At 52.2% G+C, this 14,845-nt stretch overlaps 1 protein-coding gene across 9 annotated transcripts in view; it reads left to right on the top strand.

Moving 5' to 3' along the window:
* RALGPS1 (Ral GEF with PH domain and SH3 binding motif 1) overlaps window positions 1–14,845 on the top strand; it is a 302,552-nt gene that overhangs the window by 144,113 nt on the left and 143,594 nt on the right. The window lies entirely within an intron of this gene.

The following is a 14,845-nucleotide window of genomic DNA, read 5'->3' as shown; positions in this document are numbered from 1 at the left end:
ACTATTTACATAGCATTTACATCGTATTAAGTATTATAAGTAACCCAGAGATGATTTACAGTATAGGGGAGGGTGTGCGTAGGTTGTATGCAAATTCTATGGCATTTTACATAAGGGACTTGAGCATCCCTGGATTTGAGTATCTGCAGAGGTCCTGGAGCCAATCCCATGTGGATATCAATGACTGAATAGATGTTTTTAACAGTTGCAGATTTGTTATGAAGGGTCCCATACAAAATGATCTTGATTCCATTTGTTATTTGCTTTTATTTCATCGATGTTGATTCTGTGAAATCTGATTTATTTTTCCTTTGCATTCATTTTATAAATCTTTGACTGTATTTTTCATTTTGATATTTTAAGTTGTCTTGTCTTAAGTGTGATCCTTGAAAATCATATTTGTGTGTGCTTGTCTGTGCTTAGTTGCTCAGTCGTGTCCAACACTTTGTGACCACGTGGACTGCAGCCCGCCAGGCTCTTCTGTCCGTGGGATTCTCCAGGCAAGAACACTGGAGTGGGTTGCCATGCCCTCCTCCAGAAATCATATTTAGCTGGGCCCAGTATGAGAGATCTTGCCTTTTAGTAGGGGAGTAAAAGTCTTTCCGTGTGTTTAGACTTAAGCAATGTTATTGAATTATCATTTTTTTCTTTTACACTTTCTTATCCTTTCTTTGTTCTCATCTTATAGCTTGCTGTAAACTTAGTATCCTTCCACCTAGGTGACCATGGGGGTGAATCACCATCTCAGATATGTAGATGGTTGGGCATGCCCAGCTGCCAAGCCCATTCCCGCCTTGCCTGAGGCTGATCGATCTGAAAATGGGTTGGTGGCATTAGGGTGGGGGCAACCCCTGGTTTAACTAGCACAGGTGCTCCAGGGTTAAGGATGGCCTCTTCTCTCTCATAAAATGATCACTAGAACTGCTGTTGATCCCCTGCTTCCTCTGCGCCTGGCACTTGGCTAGGTGCTTTAATGCATCAACTCAGTGAACGTTCACCATGGCCCAGTGAGTAAGCAGGTGCTGAGAGGTTGCCTCGGGTCACATAACAGGAGCACGGCAGAGCCAGGCCTCGGCCCAGATGGCCTGGCTGTCAGCCCTCGGCTCTGACGCTGCCCTCTCCCGACTCCCCACCTCCACTGCTCGGGTCGTTATCCGCCCTTTCAATTGTCACCTGTATGTCCTCTGCTATTTATGACTTGTGGATGGTCTCCATCGGGCACTAGTATGGTGGGATTAATAATACACTTGCGATTAATAATACGGTGGGATTAATACACTTTATACAAGTAGGATAAATTGTCTTGGCACTTTGCTGTGACACTGCTCGTGGACCACAAAGCAGTGCGGTCTTGGGCTTCTGAGGGATCGGTCACTGGACCTCAGCCGAGGGCAGACTGGACCAGTACCGTCTCCCCTTGCTAACCTATGTCCCTTCTCATCAGACTAAGCGTATGCTTCCAGACCCCTCCCCTTCAGATGAGTCCCCTGTTCAGACCGCTGGCCAGATGCCCCTCATGAGTGACCACGTCAGGCCGAAGGACAGGTCCGCTCTTCCAGCGGACACATAGCCTGTGCCCCAGTCCAACGCCACTGAGTTTCTGGACGGCCCCCTCTGCTTGTCCTTGGTCATCGCATCGCAGCTGCCTTCCTGGCAGGTCCTCCCTGAGAGGTTCCGTGTGGGCCTCTGTTCTCCTGGAAGACCCTCCTGCTGGCCCCCGAGTGAGTCCCGCTCCATGGCCTGCTCCTGCCCCTTCAGCCCCACGAGGCCCTCCCTCCCCTCTTAAGCCAGCTGGGCTGCGCTTCTCATCCTTGCACCAGAACGACTCCTGACACGTACACGTCAGATGGAAAGAACAGGAGGCGGATCCACCGTGCTTTCCGTCCTCAGGACGCTGTGTGAGGGTTTACGATGGGGTGTGGGGGTGCACGATTTCATTAAAAAGGATGAAACGAGACCCCATCCTGAGGGCAGCCAGGGCCTCGCTGCCCTCTGTGGCTGTGGAGAGACCCTGCCCAAATGGAGGTTGTGGTTGTAGTACTAGATTCCTCTTGAAAACCCAGCTCGTCCTAGGGATGGATTTGTTTATCAAAAGAGGAAAAGTTACATAATTCCTGGAAAGTACAATATAGGAAAAAATGTCTGAAACCATTTCTTTTTCCCCTGGCAACATCCTCACTGTAGGTCTTTCCCTGGGGGAGAGGGAGTTATTCTTTGGGAGGAACTTGAGGTCAGTCCTTGATATTTCCAGCTGCTGTGTTCGTTTAGTTCCTGCTTGAGAACTCGAATGCTGCTTCAGTGGTTATTCGCCTCTGATAGCAAGTATGGGTTTTCCTTTGGTAACGATTCTTTTAAACCGCTGTGGAAGGTTCAACACCGCCTGGTTTCCAGGGACCGACCGTTCCCACCCGTGTCGCTTACTCCATGTAAAGATCGCCTCATGTAGTGCTAGCCGTTGTTATTAACCGTGTGGGTGTGTGTTCCAGCTCCTTTCGATGCAAATTTTAGAGCCAGTTGGCTGCACTTTGGTGCACTGTTTCTCGTGAAACATAATTTAAAAAACACGGAGGGAAAAACTTACTGCATTTTAAAAATAAGACTCTCTTTGTCTCAAAAAGTTTATTCCCGTTTACTTCAGAGTGCAAAAACAGTGGTGAGAAATAGTCGAGTCAGTTATTTGTAGCTTAATTTTATCTGATAGCAACTCCTTGTAAATACCCAGTTTGGGTCAAAATAATAACAGAAGCAGGCTGTGAGCTGTGAAGAGTAGCTAACAGCATTTGTTTCTAAGCAGCCTTTATTGACTTACAGGGTGTTTGGTTTTTAGTACCTATAATTCCCTCCAGGAAATAGCTAAATCAAATTAGGAATGTAATGGATTTTAAAAGGGTTAGAGCCTGATTCTAAAAGTAACTATAGGCAATGTGGAAAATGGTGATCTCTCTCAAGGAACAAAAACTAGGCATCCTGACAGTTCTGAATAGTAAAGAGAACATTTAGATTCTTGGTAAATTTACCCAAACTTCTAATATGTGAAGTACATTTCTAGAATCTAAGCTGTTCCTTCAAATAAGCAAACCCTTCCATTTTTTTAAAAAAAGTAAGGCTTTATTTTCAGATAGAGACTCTGAAGTTTAAAATAAAGGCAAGTTGTTTCCAGATTCAGAGTATAAAGTTAACAGACCTAAACTGAGGGATATCTAAAGGACTTTGGAAAAGAAGTAGTTATCGGCCAAAAAGAAGGATTTAATCCCGATGCCCCAAAGCCCCCAGAACAGGTGGCAAGAGAGGGGCTCCCGCTTTGGGCCTGAGGGCAGCACACACCAAGCCCTTTGCAGAGTGGGTGTCGGACTCTGGTTCTGCTCCCGTGGAGCTCATGGCCCAGCTCTGATCACCGGCAGCGCACTCTAGAAACCAAATGAGCTGAGCACCGTGGCGGGAAAGGCAGAGGAGCAAATAAAGGGGGCCTGTCCCAAGCTGGGGGCCGGAAGCCCTAAAAGATAAGTGAGCTGGGTGAGGAGGTGGGATGCGAGCATCCCAGACAAAGAAAACAGCTTGTGCAAGAGCCTCGAAGTAGGGGAAAATGACGTTTGTTGGAAAAACTGGCTGGAGAGTAGTGAATGCTGGGGGCACAGGGCAGGAGGGTCGTGAGAAGCAGCTGGAGTGAGAGGGAGGTGAGGTCTCTTAGGGCCTAGACACTGAGAGTGGGAGGCTCAGGGTCCAACCCCCACGAGCAGTGGAGGATCAGGAGGGTTTAAGAGTACGGGCGTGCCTGGCTTGGGCTTGCCTGGAACATGGGTCTCCTGGCCGACAGCAGATGCCCGGCTTAGAGAAAGTCAAGCTGTAAGGGGAAGGCCGGGCTGGTGACCATGCAGAAGCCTGTGGCACATCACTGTATTTCAGAAACTGTTGGAGGTGGGAGAGGGAAAGCCCTTTTGAAAGCAGCTCATTTTTTAGCAAAACCTTGGAAAGACCTAAAACAGACTTCGGTGAGCATGTCTGCCTGATGGAGATGCATCATCAGGATGAGGGAGATGGTGTCTCCCTGTACCTGGGCTTTGGGGATGAAGATGTGTGTGCATTCGAGCAGAGACGAAAGGGCACGGACATAACGCTCTCTTGATTGTTCCTCCACAAGGCAGGAGGGCTTGAGCTGAAGGATGCCAGCAGAGCTTCTGCTTCCTCCTTGGTGGGGGCCCCCGCCACACCAGGACCAAAGTTGGGTGGTTCCCAAGTCAGGGTGACCACAGTGTTATCCAGCTGTCCCCAGGCTTGTCAGCATTAAGGGCAATCCTTTCCTTTAATGCCCAATTGAAAAAATTCCATTCCACATGCAGGAAATCCAGTCTTTTTTCCCTTCAGTTTCCCCACCCCACGTGTTTGCAAGAATCCCCAAGGAATACTCATTTGTTCCACAGATCCATCCTGGTCGTTCCTGGAGCCTCAGCCTGCTGCCTGGCCGCAAACCTCTGATCCCTCCCTCCAGTCATCTCCTGCTTTCCTACCCTGTCTCTCCAGCTGAACCCGTGTGGAGCCAGGCTCCTCCTTCCTTAGCCGGGGAAGCACAGCTTGGGGCTGGCTAAGGGATGTCGAGGCCACAGAGAAAAGCCTGCGTTCTAGAAAGCCTGCTCCTGGAGCCCAGGGCCATGCTCCTTGCCTTCTCTACCCGATAGCCACAAGCTGCAGGCCCTGACCTGCTGCCCTCCCTCCTGAGCCCGGAGAGCCTTAGATCAGGTCTCTTCTTCCCCCAGATCAAGGCATCCACCCCCTCAGTGGCCCAGCAGGCAGGCGAAAGCTGTGTGCTTCTCAGTCAGCAGAGTCACACAAAGACACAACGCATCTGCACAGAAGGAATCCTTTCCCATTATTTTGTCTAGTCCTCAGCTGCATATGATCTCAGACCTCTCCCTTCCAGACAGGATTTTGCCTTTACTTTTGCAATCTCAAGATTTGTTACCTGAAAATCCACCATTTATCTGGGACTTCACAGTCCTGCTCAGTTTTTACAAAAAGTTATTGGATGCGGCTTCCTTGGTGGCTCAGTGATAAAAAAAAAATCCACCTGCCAATGCAGGAGACACGGGGTCAGTCCCTGATCCAGGAAGATCCCACATGCGGAGGGGCAACTAAGCCCATGCACCATGATGACTGAAGCCTGCGCACCGAGAGCCTGTGCTCAACAATGAGAAGCCACCTCAATGAGAAGTCCACGCACCGCAACTGGAGAGTAGCCCTCCGCTCGCCACAACTAGAGAAAAGCCCGAGCACAGCAACGAAGACCCAGTGCAGCCGAAAATAAAGAAATTAATTAAAACTTTTTAAAAAGCCAGTGGATGTTTTTAAAACCCCCATTTTGCAAATGAAGGAATCCCTACAATTTCACTTATGACCTACCAAAGTCGTATGCCAGCTGGATACCAAGTTTAACTCAAGACTTCTTGTTCACGGCTGGGGTTCCACCCACCTTAACTTATGCATCCTCTGTTTATCATCTCTGTCTCCATGGAGAGAAACAATGTGGGAGGAAAACACGCTGGAGGGGAGGTTTGTTTCTTCCATGCTCTGTGGCCCAGAGCTGAGCACCTTGTCACACTGGTCCCTTCTGGGGCACAGGAAGGACTTGCAGTCAGGTTTTCTCTGGGTCAAGCAGTTTTGTGTGATCCCCAGAAGGCCGTGAGAGCATGAGGCCATTTTTGTGCCAGCAAAGGTGTGTTTTCCTAGCAGGAATCGGTTAGAGTCATCAGGATGACTGCTCTCCTTTGACCTTTAGTCTTTGAGTGTCTAATTAGAAGCTGACTAATAATAATGAAGACTAGAGCACACGTTTTCCACCATGTGGCAGGTGTTGCACCAAACATTTTACACACATTGTTTCATTTAATCTTCCCAACTCCTCTTCCTTTCAGGGAGGCACTTTTTTTTTTTTTTTAACTTATTTACAGCTGCACAAGCTGAGAAAAACTCACTAAACTTTCACCACTTACTAGTGCCGCTTTCTAATGGTGAGACCAGTTCTCAAACCCCGGTCTGACCCCAGTGCCTGGTAACCTCAGAAGATGCCGAATGTTCCCACTAACAGCCCTTTACCCTCTGGGGAAACCAGAGAGTGGGTGGAAAAGAGGAATGTTGCCAGGACCCTCCTATGTGGTACGGGGGGCTCAAGATGGGAGATGGAGGGCCCTGCCAGGGTCAGCCAGCCCTGAAGAGGTGAAGGGTTAGGGATGCAGAAAAGGCTAGAGTTTCTCCAGCCTCAGGACTCACCTGGGGCCGTTGGGGTGTCTCTTTTGGAGGGAAAGTAGCCCTGAGAATCTGAGAGATTTCACGTGGTGGACAGCTTGTAAGACAGCGCCCCGTGATTCCTTCTGTAGCCCCTCCCCTGGAGCACGGCGGGACACACTGACTTGCTACCAGCAAGTTGAGTGTGACGGAAGTAACGGGACATCTCTCCAGGCTTCGGTTATTAAAGGACTGTTTCTCTGGGGGGTGTTGCTGTCTTCTTCCTCCCTCTTGGTGCACACATCCATGGGGAATCCAGCTGCTCAATATTTGGCAGTCCTGTGGAGAGGCCAGTGGCGAGGGTTTGAGGCCTGCCAGGAGGCACGTGAGTGAGTTCAGAAGCACATCCCGCCCAAGCAGAGCCTCCAGAGGAGACACAGCCCCGGCCGACAGCTTTACTGCAGTCCCACGGGACACGGCCAGAGACACACCCAGCTGAGACACACCCAAACACCTGACCCACAGAACTGCAAGATGGCAAATACTCATTATTGTAGCTGTTAACTGGCGTGGGGGGCGGTGATGCGTTGCACAGCGATGGATAACCAGTGCACGGCCCCACCTGTGTCACTGCCTCCCGTGTGTTGCTTTGTGGTTTCCTCATCTGTGCTGGACCAAAACGAGCTGCAAAACTCAACACACAAACGACTGTCAGGGTCTCAGTGTTGAAAAAAACAGACTTGAACTGCCTGAAGTGTACTCATTCATCCATTGCACACATATTTTGTATGGACCCGCCATGGGAATTCAAGAGATGCTGCAGAAACAGAGGGCAAAACAGTGTCCTCAAGGTACCCACGGACTTGCCGCAGGAGACACAGCAGGCCCCGGGACTGCATTAGGAGCAGGTTACAGTCAGGGCCAGAGAGAGACAGAGAGGCAAGTTCTAACTGCAGGAATCAGGAAATGCTGAGCTACCCCACAGGGCGGCCTACATGATGGTGGAGCGAGCCAGCAATTCCTGTATGTATTTTGGGTTTGCTGTATCAACGGAAGTCCAGAGCTGAGACCTGCTCCTTTGTGGAGGTAGGGCCGACCCAGAAAAAGGACGTGATTGCTGTTGACAATCTCCCAAACAGAGCAGATGCCTCAGGCTGAACTCCAGACTATGGAAAGCAGGCTTTAGGGAGGGAAAGACTCCTTTTCTCCCTCTCTCTGGTCTTTAGTCTCTGGGGTCTGGGCTTCTAGTGGTGAAGATGGAGGTGTGTACCCTTGGGCTGTGGGTGCTGAGCTGATGTCTGCAACGAGGGACTAGTGCAGGGGCAAAGAGGAAGGAATTACTTCCTACCTGCTCTTGACTGTTTATGGAGAGGACTCTGTGAACCCATAAATTCAGGGCAAGCCACTGATCCTCAGAGTCCTTAGATGTATGCTATTTTCTGTTTACTTTTTGGAGACAGTATATCAGAGTAGTTAAGAGCCAGGGGCCTGCTGGCCAGCCACTTTGTTTTAGGTCCTGACTCCACCGCTCATTAGCTGAATAATCTTGGAAATGTTACTTGCTTCCCCTCTGCCTCCCTCCATGGTCTTTAAAATGTGAATAATCACAGGATTTACCTCATGGGGTTGTTGGGAAGGGAAAATTGTTGCATGCAGCGAACCCCAGATAATCTTCTACACGGAGTAAACAATAATTGTTTGCTGTAAAATATTTATCGTTAAAAAAAAAAACTCAATAAGAAAAAAGACTGTCAGATGGCTCTCTGGGACAAGCAGGAAGTTCTGGGTCCCTCTCAGAAGCTATTTTTGAGAGGAGGAAATCCTCTAGGGCAGAGGTGGTGAATTCCAGCTGCTCTGTGAGCAAGAAGGGTGCCTGAGGACAAGCTGATGAGGCCCGAAAGGTCCCAGGAAGTTATCCTCAGAAAGGCCTAGAGTAAGGCATCCAGGTCTTCAGTGTCCCACGAGTGCCTGTTCAGGGCTGGAGTGCTGGGGGGCAGTGGGGGCGAGAGCTCCACTTCGTGCGGCCAGGAAGGCTGTGCCCAGTGGTGCCGTTCTGCTCGCACTGATCGTTTCCATTTGTTGCTGTTGTTCAGTCGCTAGGTCGTGTCTGACTCTTTTGTGACCCCCCTGGACTGTAGCCCGCCAGGCTCCTCTGTCCATGGGATTTCCGAGTCAAGGATACTGGAGTAGGTTGCCATTTCTTTCTCCAGGGGATCTTCCTGACCCAGGGATCCAACTCTCGTCTCTTGCATCTCCTGCATTGGCAGGTGGATTCTTTACCACTGAGCCACTCGGGAAGCCCACTGATCCTTTTACAAACTCTTAAAATGACAGAAGTAACACATTGTTTGTTGTAAAACTTATTTACCTTAGAAAGTCTCTGCTTTGCAGAGGCGGCCAGTGCTGACAGGTGGGTGTGTCCTTCTGGGCACTTGAATCCACACATACAAGTATCTGGGCACGTGGGGGTGTGTGAAGAGTCTTGCCCTTTTTAACCAAACTGGGGACATTTGGGTGAACAGCCTGTTTTGCACCTTACTTTTTGTTCCCCTTGCAGGGCAGTGGGTATTGTTCAGTGGCAGCAAGCGCCTGACTCCTGCATTCTTCCTCGTGGCTCCGTGGCACCCATGGCCACGTGGTGGCCTGTCAGACTGGGGCCTGGACATGAGTCGATTTGTTTGGCCCCAGTTGATAAACACTTAGGTCGTTTATACTTTTCCCCCTGGACGGATGCTGCGGCAGAGAACACCTTTGTGCGTGTGTCTTTGCTCACCTGCCAGGGCATTTCTGAAACACTGTGAGCGGAGGTGGGACTGCTGGGTGAAGACGACGAGTGCTGCTGGTGAGGGCCACTCCGGGCTGCGCTGAGCTCCCACCAGCCGTGCCCGCCCGCCTGTCTTCTCCACTCCCAGCAGCGCCGGCCTTTACCTACCAGTGACTGACGATGAAATGACAGGGGAAGGAGGGCCTGTAGTTTGAATACATATTTCTCCACCCACAAGTTCTTTGTGCAGATAAGCTCTGCTTCCTGCTTCAAGGCTGTGGTCCCTGGGCCTGGGCTAGGCAGCCAGGCCATCCGGCCTCCCACCCGGCTGTCCCTGCTTCCTGCCTCTCGCCCTGAATGTCCTTCCTTAGTCCCCCTCCCCGCATCCCCAGCACAGCTCTGCGCTGCCCTTTGGAGAGGCACTGACAGACGTCCACGCCCGGCACACTCGCCTCGGGCTGGGTCGGCTTCCCCAGCTCCAAGGAAGCTGTGTAATTCTTCTAATTCTCCCACTCTCTGAGGTGACTGGGGTGTGGGCCTGTGTCTAAACACAGCTCCAGAGGCAATTCTAATTCCATTCCCTCTTAGCTACTCCCTCTGGACTCCTTAGCCACTTGGGAGGGGCTCTGCTACGGGTCAGGGCCAGTGTGGCCAGTTCAGCCTTGCCCAGGGAGCTGTCTTCCTCATGTGAGACGTCCCTCAGCTCCAGGAGGGCACACGTACCACCTCAGGCGGAAGGCGTCACCCCTGACCAGCCCGTGGAGACAGATGTATCATGACCATTGGCAAGCGGGGGAGGTGCTGCTTGTGGAAGTGCTTGGGGGAGGCTGCACAGATGGGAGGGATTATCTGTGTCTGGGCTCCCATGTGTGGGTGAGCTGGCCTGGGATGCCCCAGGTCAGGAGAAATGGGAGTACCAGAGTGCCCCAGAGATAGTAGATACCAAGACATGTGTTCACAAGTGGCAGAATCCCAGACTGGGGCTGATTCCGGCCTCACTGTGAGATCTGAGAGACTAGCCAAGCAAGCCCGGGTCCTGAAGCTGCGGAGATGGGAGACAAGCCAGCACAGTGGGGACCCAGTTACCAGATGGTGCAGACCAAGGCTTGGATGAGATGGAATTGGTGCACGAGGTGATGGCCGGACCAGCCACAAGCAGGACACTCCCCGTGCCAAAGGGTGAGGCTTAGTCCATAGATTGTCTGACAAGAGAAAAGGAAAAAGGCAGGGCCAGCCCCGTGAGTCCTGGCAAAGGACTGGAAGCCCCAGGAAGCTGAGCAATGTCCTCCATCACTGCCCTTACTCTTCTCTGCCGTCAGCATGGGGCTAAATTGGGCAAACAGCCCTAGCCTGACTTCCTGACGCCTGGGGCCCTACCGTCCATCCGGCTGCTTCTGCACAGGCAGGCTGGCGGCCATCTCACACATCTGCTTCTATGGGCAGCGGACTTCATGCCTCATGATCCTCAGACATACAGGGACGCAATGATGGAGTGAGGGAGGAGCCTTAGTGGTTTCATTTCATCTTTGGGGACCGAGATCTAATCCTCCCAGAAGCAGGAGCTCAAAAATCAGACAAGCTCAAGCTCAAACCCTGAGTGTCCCAGGCTACATGTTCTCAGGCCAGTCACCTAGGGCCCATGAGCCTCAAGTTCTGTTATGTCGAAGGGAGGCTAATTGTAGAACCCACCTCACAGGGTGGTTGTGAAGGTTTAGAGAGATGCACATGGTGCCTGGCGCATGGAAAGCACCCGCCCACAGGTGGTGGGTGGCATGAGTGTTATCTAGAGGAAATAATACCTGGAAGAGCCCAGCAGCAGGGGACTCGTGGCCTCCTGTATCCATGGAGGCTGTTGAGAAACTCTGCGTATCCAGGAAGGGCAGGAAGAGCCCCATCTGGGCACAGCTGTGTGTCATGCTTAGTGACACAGCTGAGCCTGGGAGGGCAAGCGTCCGCAGGGGAGGAGCTGGTAGGACACGATGTAACGAGTAATGGACAGAATCCATCTAGCTGGCAAAGTGCGGTCTCCAACCACAGCTGGAGTATCGCCTGGACACCCTCTCGGGTACAGCGCCAGCTTTGACCTCTCCTCCCATGGGACCGTGGGAACTTCCCCTACTCCTTCCACTGCCTTGAGCACCAGCAGCCGTGTGCCTTCCACGCAGCTCTGCTTTGGAGCCCAGTCCATAGAAGTGAGGTGGACGACCAGCTGGAACGGACCAGTCAGGTCCCCTGGCTGGGAGCTAGTCGGGGAGGAGAGGGCTTTCAGGTCTTTGCTGGCACTCAGTTGGGGAGGACACATGAGCTCAGAAATTCCGTGCTGGGAAAAGCAGATCCTCTCAATGAGAAACAGAGACCCTGCAGGCAAGGGGAAGGGGAAGGAAAGGGAGAGAGGCCGAGAGGCGGCCGCCTGGCCTCTTAGAAGGCCTTCCAGGCAGTTTCTGGTTCCTGGCCTTCGTGAGGCCCAGCTGCGTCCCTGCTCATGGACTCCGGGAGATACCTCGTGTCCTTATGTAACCAGCTTATTAAAGGAGCTGGACTCAATCAGGTGTAAGAAGAAACCGACTTTATTTTTCCCCAGTGTCCTTTCCAGCCTGCTCTGTGGATTAGCTCTTTTCCCAGTCAACCCAGGGAACGCAGCAGGCCCCGAAGTCTCTCTGCTGTTAACAGTCACGTCCCTGCAGACCGTTCAGGGTAGAGCTCAGAAGCCTGGGCTCCCACAGCCTGGCCAGGCAGGAGGCCTGGAGTGGGGAGGCACACGCTCAGTCCACCAGAGCCCACCTCCCCGGGCCACTGAGCTTTGTGGCCCTCGGGGTGGGAACAGACGTGACAGACGAGGGGGAGGCAAGGGCCCATCTGATGTGGCCCCTGAGGTTGGAACCAGAGCTGGCGCCCTGTGTGCGTGCCCATTGCCAGCACGCACGCTCTGTCTTTTCTTCACTTTGCTTTCCTTTCTCCCTCTTTGCTGCTGCTTCTTCAGAATTTCCATCCTGGGCACCTCTGACTCAGCTCCCTTTGTGGGAGTAGTGCCCTTCCTTGGCCCCTGGGCCTCCAGCACTGCCCCCTCCCCTCCATGCAGGCAGCCCCCTGGTTCCTAGGACCCATGTCCGGGCCTCCCTACCCCCCACTGTGGTCCTGCCCTTGGCTCGCAGTGCAGTACCGCTTCTCATTGCTTCCCGCCCCGGCCTGCAGACTTGAGACATGAGTCAGATGGTAGCGCTGACGCTCACCCACGCCAGGCTCCTGGAATGGTCCCTGGAAGCTCCTCTCACTAGACTTGAGTAGGGTGGGTGGGGAGCACCCACCCTCCCTGTGGTGGTGGGGAGCATAGCATGGGGACAACTCATCCTCTCCCCCTCGCCCACCCCGACTCCTTGGGATGCACTTTCTGAGCCTCCCACATAGCCCACAGATGGGCAGTCAGCTGATGCTGCAGAACCATTGTGGAGCCACCCCCTCACAGGGATGGTCCTGCACCTTGCTCCAGAATGTGGGAATCTTTGGCAGCTATTATTTTGTCCTTAGCCTTTCGAGCCTCAGGTAAAACTGAGGCAGAAAAAGTGGCTGTTTAACATTTTGTTACACTTAAAAAATGTTCCCTTTTCTGTTTAAGCCAGCTCTCTAGCTTTCCCTTACTGCAACTGAGAGTCTTTCCCAGACCATATACAACGGATGAGGTGCTCCTGGGAGATCAGGGGACCCTTGAGTCCCCACAAAGCACCTGTGGATTATGAGTGTCGTGGATTCCTGCCCCATGTTTGCAGCAGTTCAAAGGTTTCTGTTTTCAGTCTTGGCTCAGATCTGCTTGGTTCGGGGGAGGGGTGCCATTCAGCGTCACTCTCTGTCTTCCCGCCATGTTCCCCGCAGGAGTCCAGGAGGCGGGTGCCCTCCATCCACCAGCGTTTCACTGACTTCCTCCTGGGTCTGTCTGTGGATCCGCTTACCATGGAGCCCTTAGTAGCAGGAGGAGCCCTGTGACTGTCCCCTTAGAAGTCCCTGGGTGGGATGGGGGAGGAAGAGGGGTGTGGATGTGGGTTTGGTTGGGCCGAGTGCTGATGGGCTGCAAGCTGGCCGGGGAGCAACTCCCGGGGCACCAGGAGCTGTGCTCTGAGCACCGCCCTTTCCTCTCCCTGTTCTCTTCTTTGATGCTGTTGGTTTGGTAAACTGCTCCCCTTCCACCGTTTTACCCCAGGGAGAGTGGATTTCGTAGTCTCTGGTGCGCTTATTCCTTCCTCTCCTTCCATGTAGCTGGGGTATGATTTGACCAAGACTCAGTTTTAGGTATCAGGGTGAGTGGGGCTTGGTGAGATGGTCGGATGGCATCACCGATTCAACGGACAGGAACTTGGGTGAACTCTGAAAGATGGTGAGGGTCAGGGAGGCCTGGCATTCTGCAGTCCATGGGGTTGCAGAGAGTGGGACATGACTTAGCGACTGAATGACAACAACAGCTTTGGGTATTGGGGTGAGTGGGGCTTGGAGAACGGTGGTGTCATGCCCTGCTTTTGTTTGATTCCCAACCAGTTGAGAAAAAAAGTTGCTACTCTTCATCCCCCTTTCCCGAGCTTGCAGCTCCGGGGTTTGTACAGATGACCAATGACAGGTTAGGTTAGGCTCTGTCTTCCTCTATCTTCCATCCCTGCATGCCACACACTCCACTCCAGGTATCCAAGGGTGGGGTGGGCATGGTCTGGGTCAAAGTTGAGGAGCCTTGGAAGTGTCCAGATTCCACTGTGACCCCCACCACTGACTGGGGGTTTGGGAGAAGGGAGTTGAGAACTCTTTCCTTAGAGCCTGACTCCAAGAACCTTCTGGAATAATCCTGCAGGTGCATTTTTACCAGGACTTTGGCTGCAAGCCCCACTTTCTCCCCTACTGTGGAGTGAGAACAATAGTCCCTCCTTCACAGGCTGCTGTGAGGTCGCATACATGGACACAAGTCCAGTTCCCAGCACTCAGTAAGCTTCAGTGAGCATCAGTCTCTCCACACAACAGCTCTGCCAGAAAAGGCTGTCGTATGGCACCATTGCTTGGTTATCACGAAGAGAGATTGGTGAGTCCAAAGGTTTCAGTGCATTTCAAATGTTGATATATACATTGCCAGACTGCTCTTCAAAAGTATTGAATCCGTTTATACTTCCATGCAGAGTACACGGAGTACGTGTTTCCTCTCTATTCCCTTGTCAACGTGGAGACTGGCCTTTTGTCGTCTTTGCCAGTCCGCCAGGCGCGTGTGATGGTCTCTGCTTGATTCAATGCAGCGCTCTGGTGATTACTGAGGTTGGCCTCTTTTCTTGTCTGCTGGCCACTTGTGAGTCTTCCACTGCGTTTGTGTGCTTCACCGAGTTTTCTGTAACAGTGTTTATATCTTTCTTCATAATTCGAAAGAGTTCTTGGCACAGCATGAATGTCAATCCTAAATTTTTCTCTCATTTAGTATTTGCTTTTCAATCTTGGTCATGTTTTATTTTGCTTTGTTTGTCAGAGGGCAAAAAATATGGTATTTTCTTTAATCCTATCCCTTGTCTTTTCCTTTATGGTTTGGGGTTTCCCGTCATGCCCAGAAACGCCTTCCCTGTCCACCGAAGATGGTTCTGGCAGCTTGTGTGGGAGTCATTTTGGAACGAGGAAGGCGAAGGCACAGGGCTTCTGGTCTGGTGGGGAGCCTCAGTCAAGGGGAGAGGGGAGGAAGGCCTATACCAAGGCAGAGAAGAGGCCTTGCGCGGAGGGATGGTGGACCACGGCCAGGGAGAGGGAGGAGTCCTTGCTTCTGGCCCGAGCAGTTGAGTAGGCATGCCTGCTCAGTTGTGTCTGACTCTTTGCAATCCCATGGACTGTAGCCCCCCCAGGCTCCTCCGTCCATGG

Source organism: Bos mutus, chromosome 11, assembly GCF_027580195.1.
Source record: "Bos mutus isolate GX-2022 chromosome 11, NWIPB_WYAK_1.1, whole genome shotgun sequence".
In the NCBI taxonomy this organism is placed as follows: domain Eukaryota; kingdom Metazoa; phylum Chordata; class Mammalia; order Artiodactyla; family Bovidae; genus Bos; species Bos mutus.
This window is presented reverse-complemented; position numbering and strand designations above follow the sequence as displayed.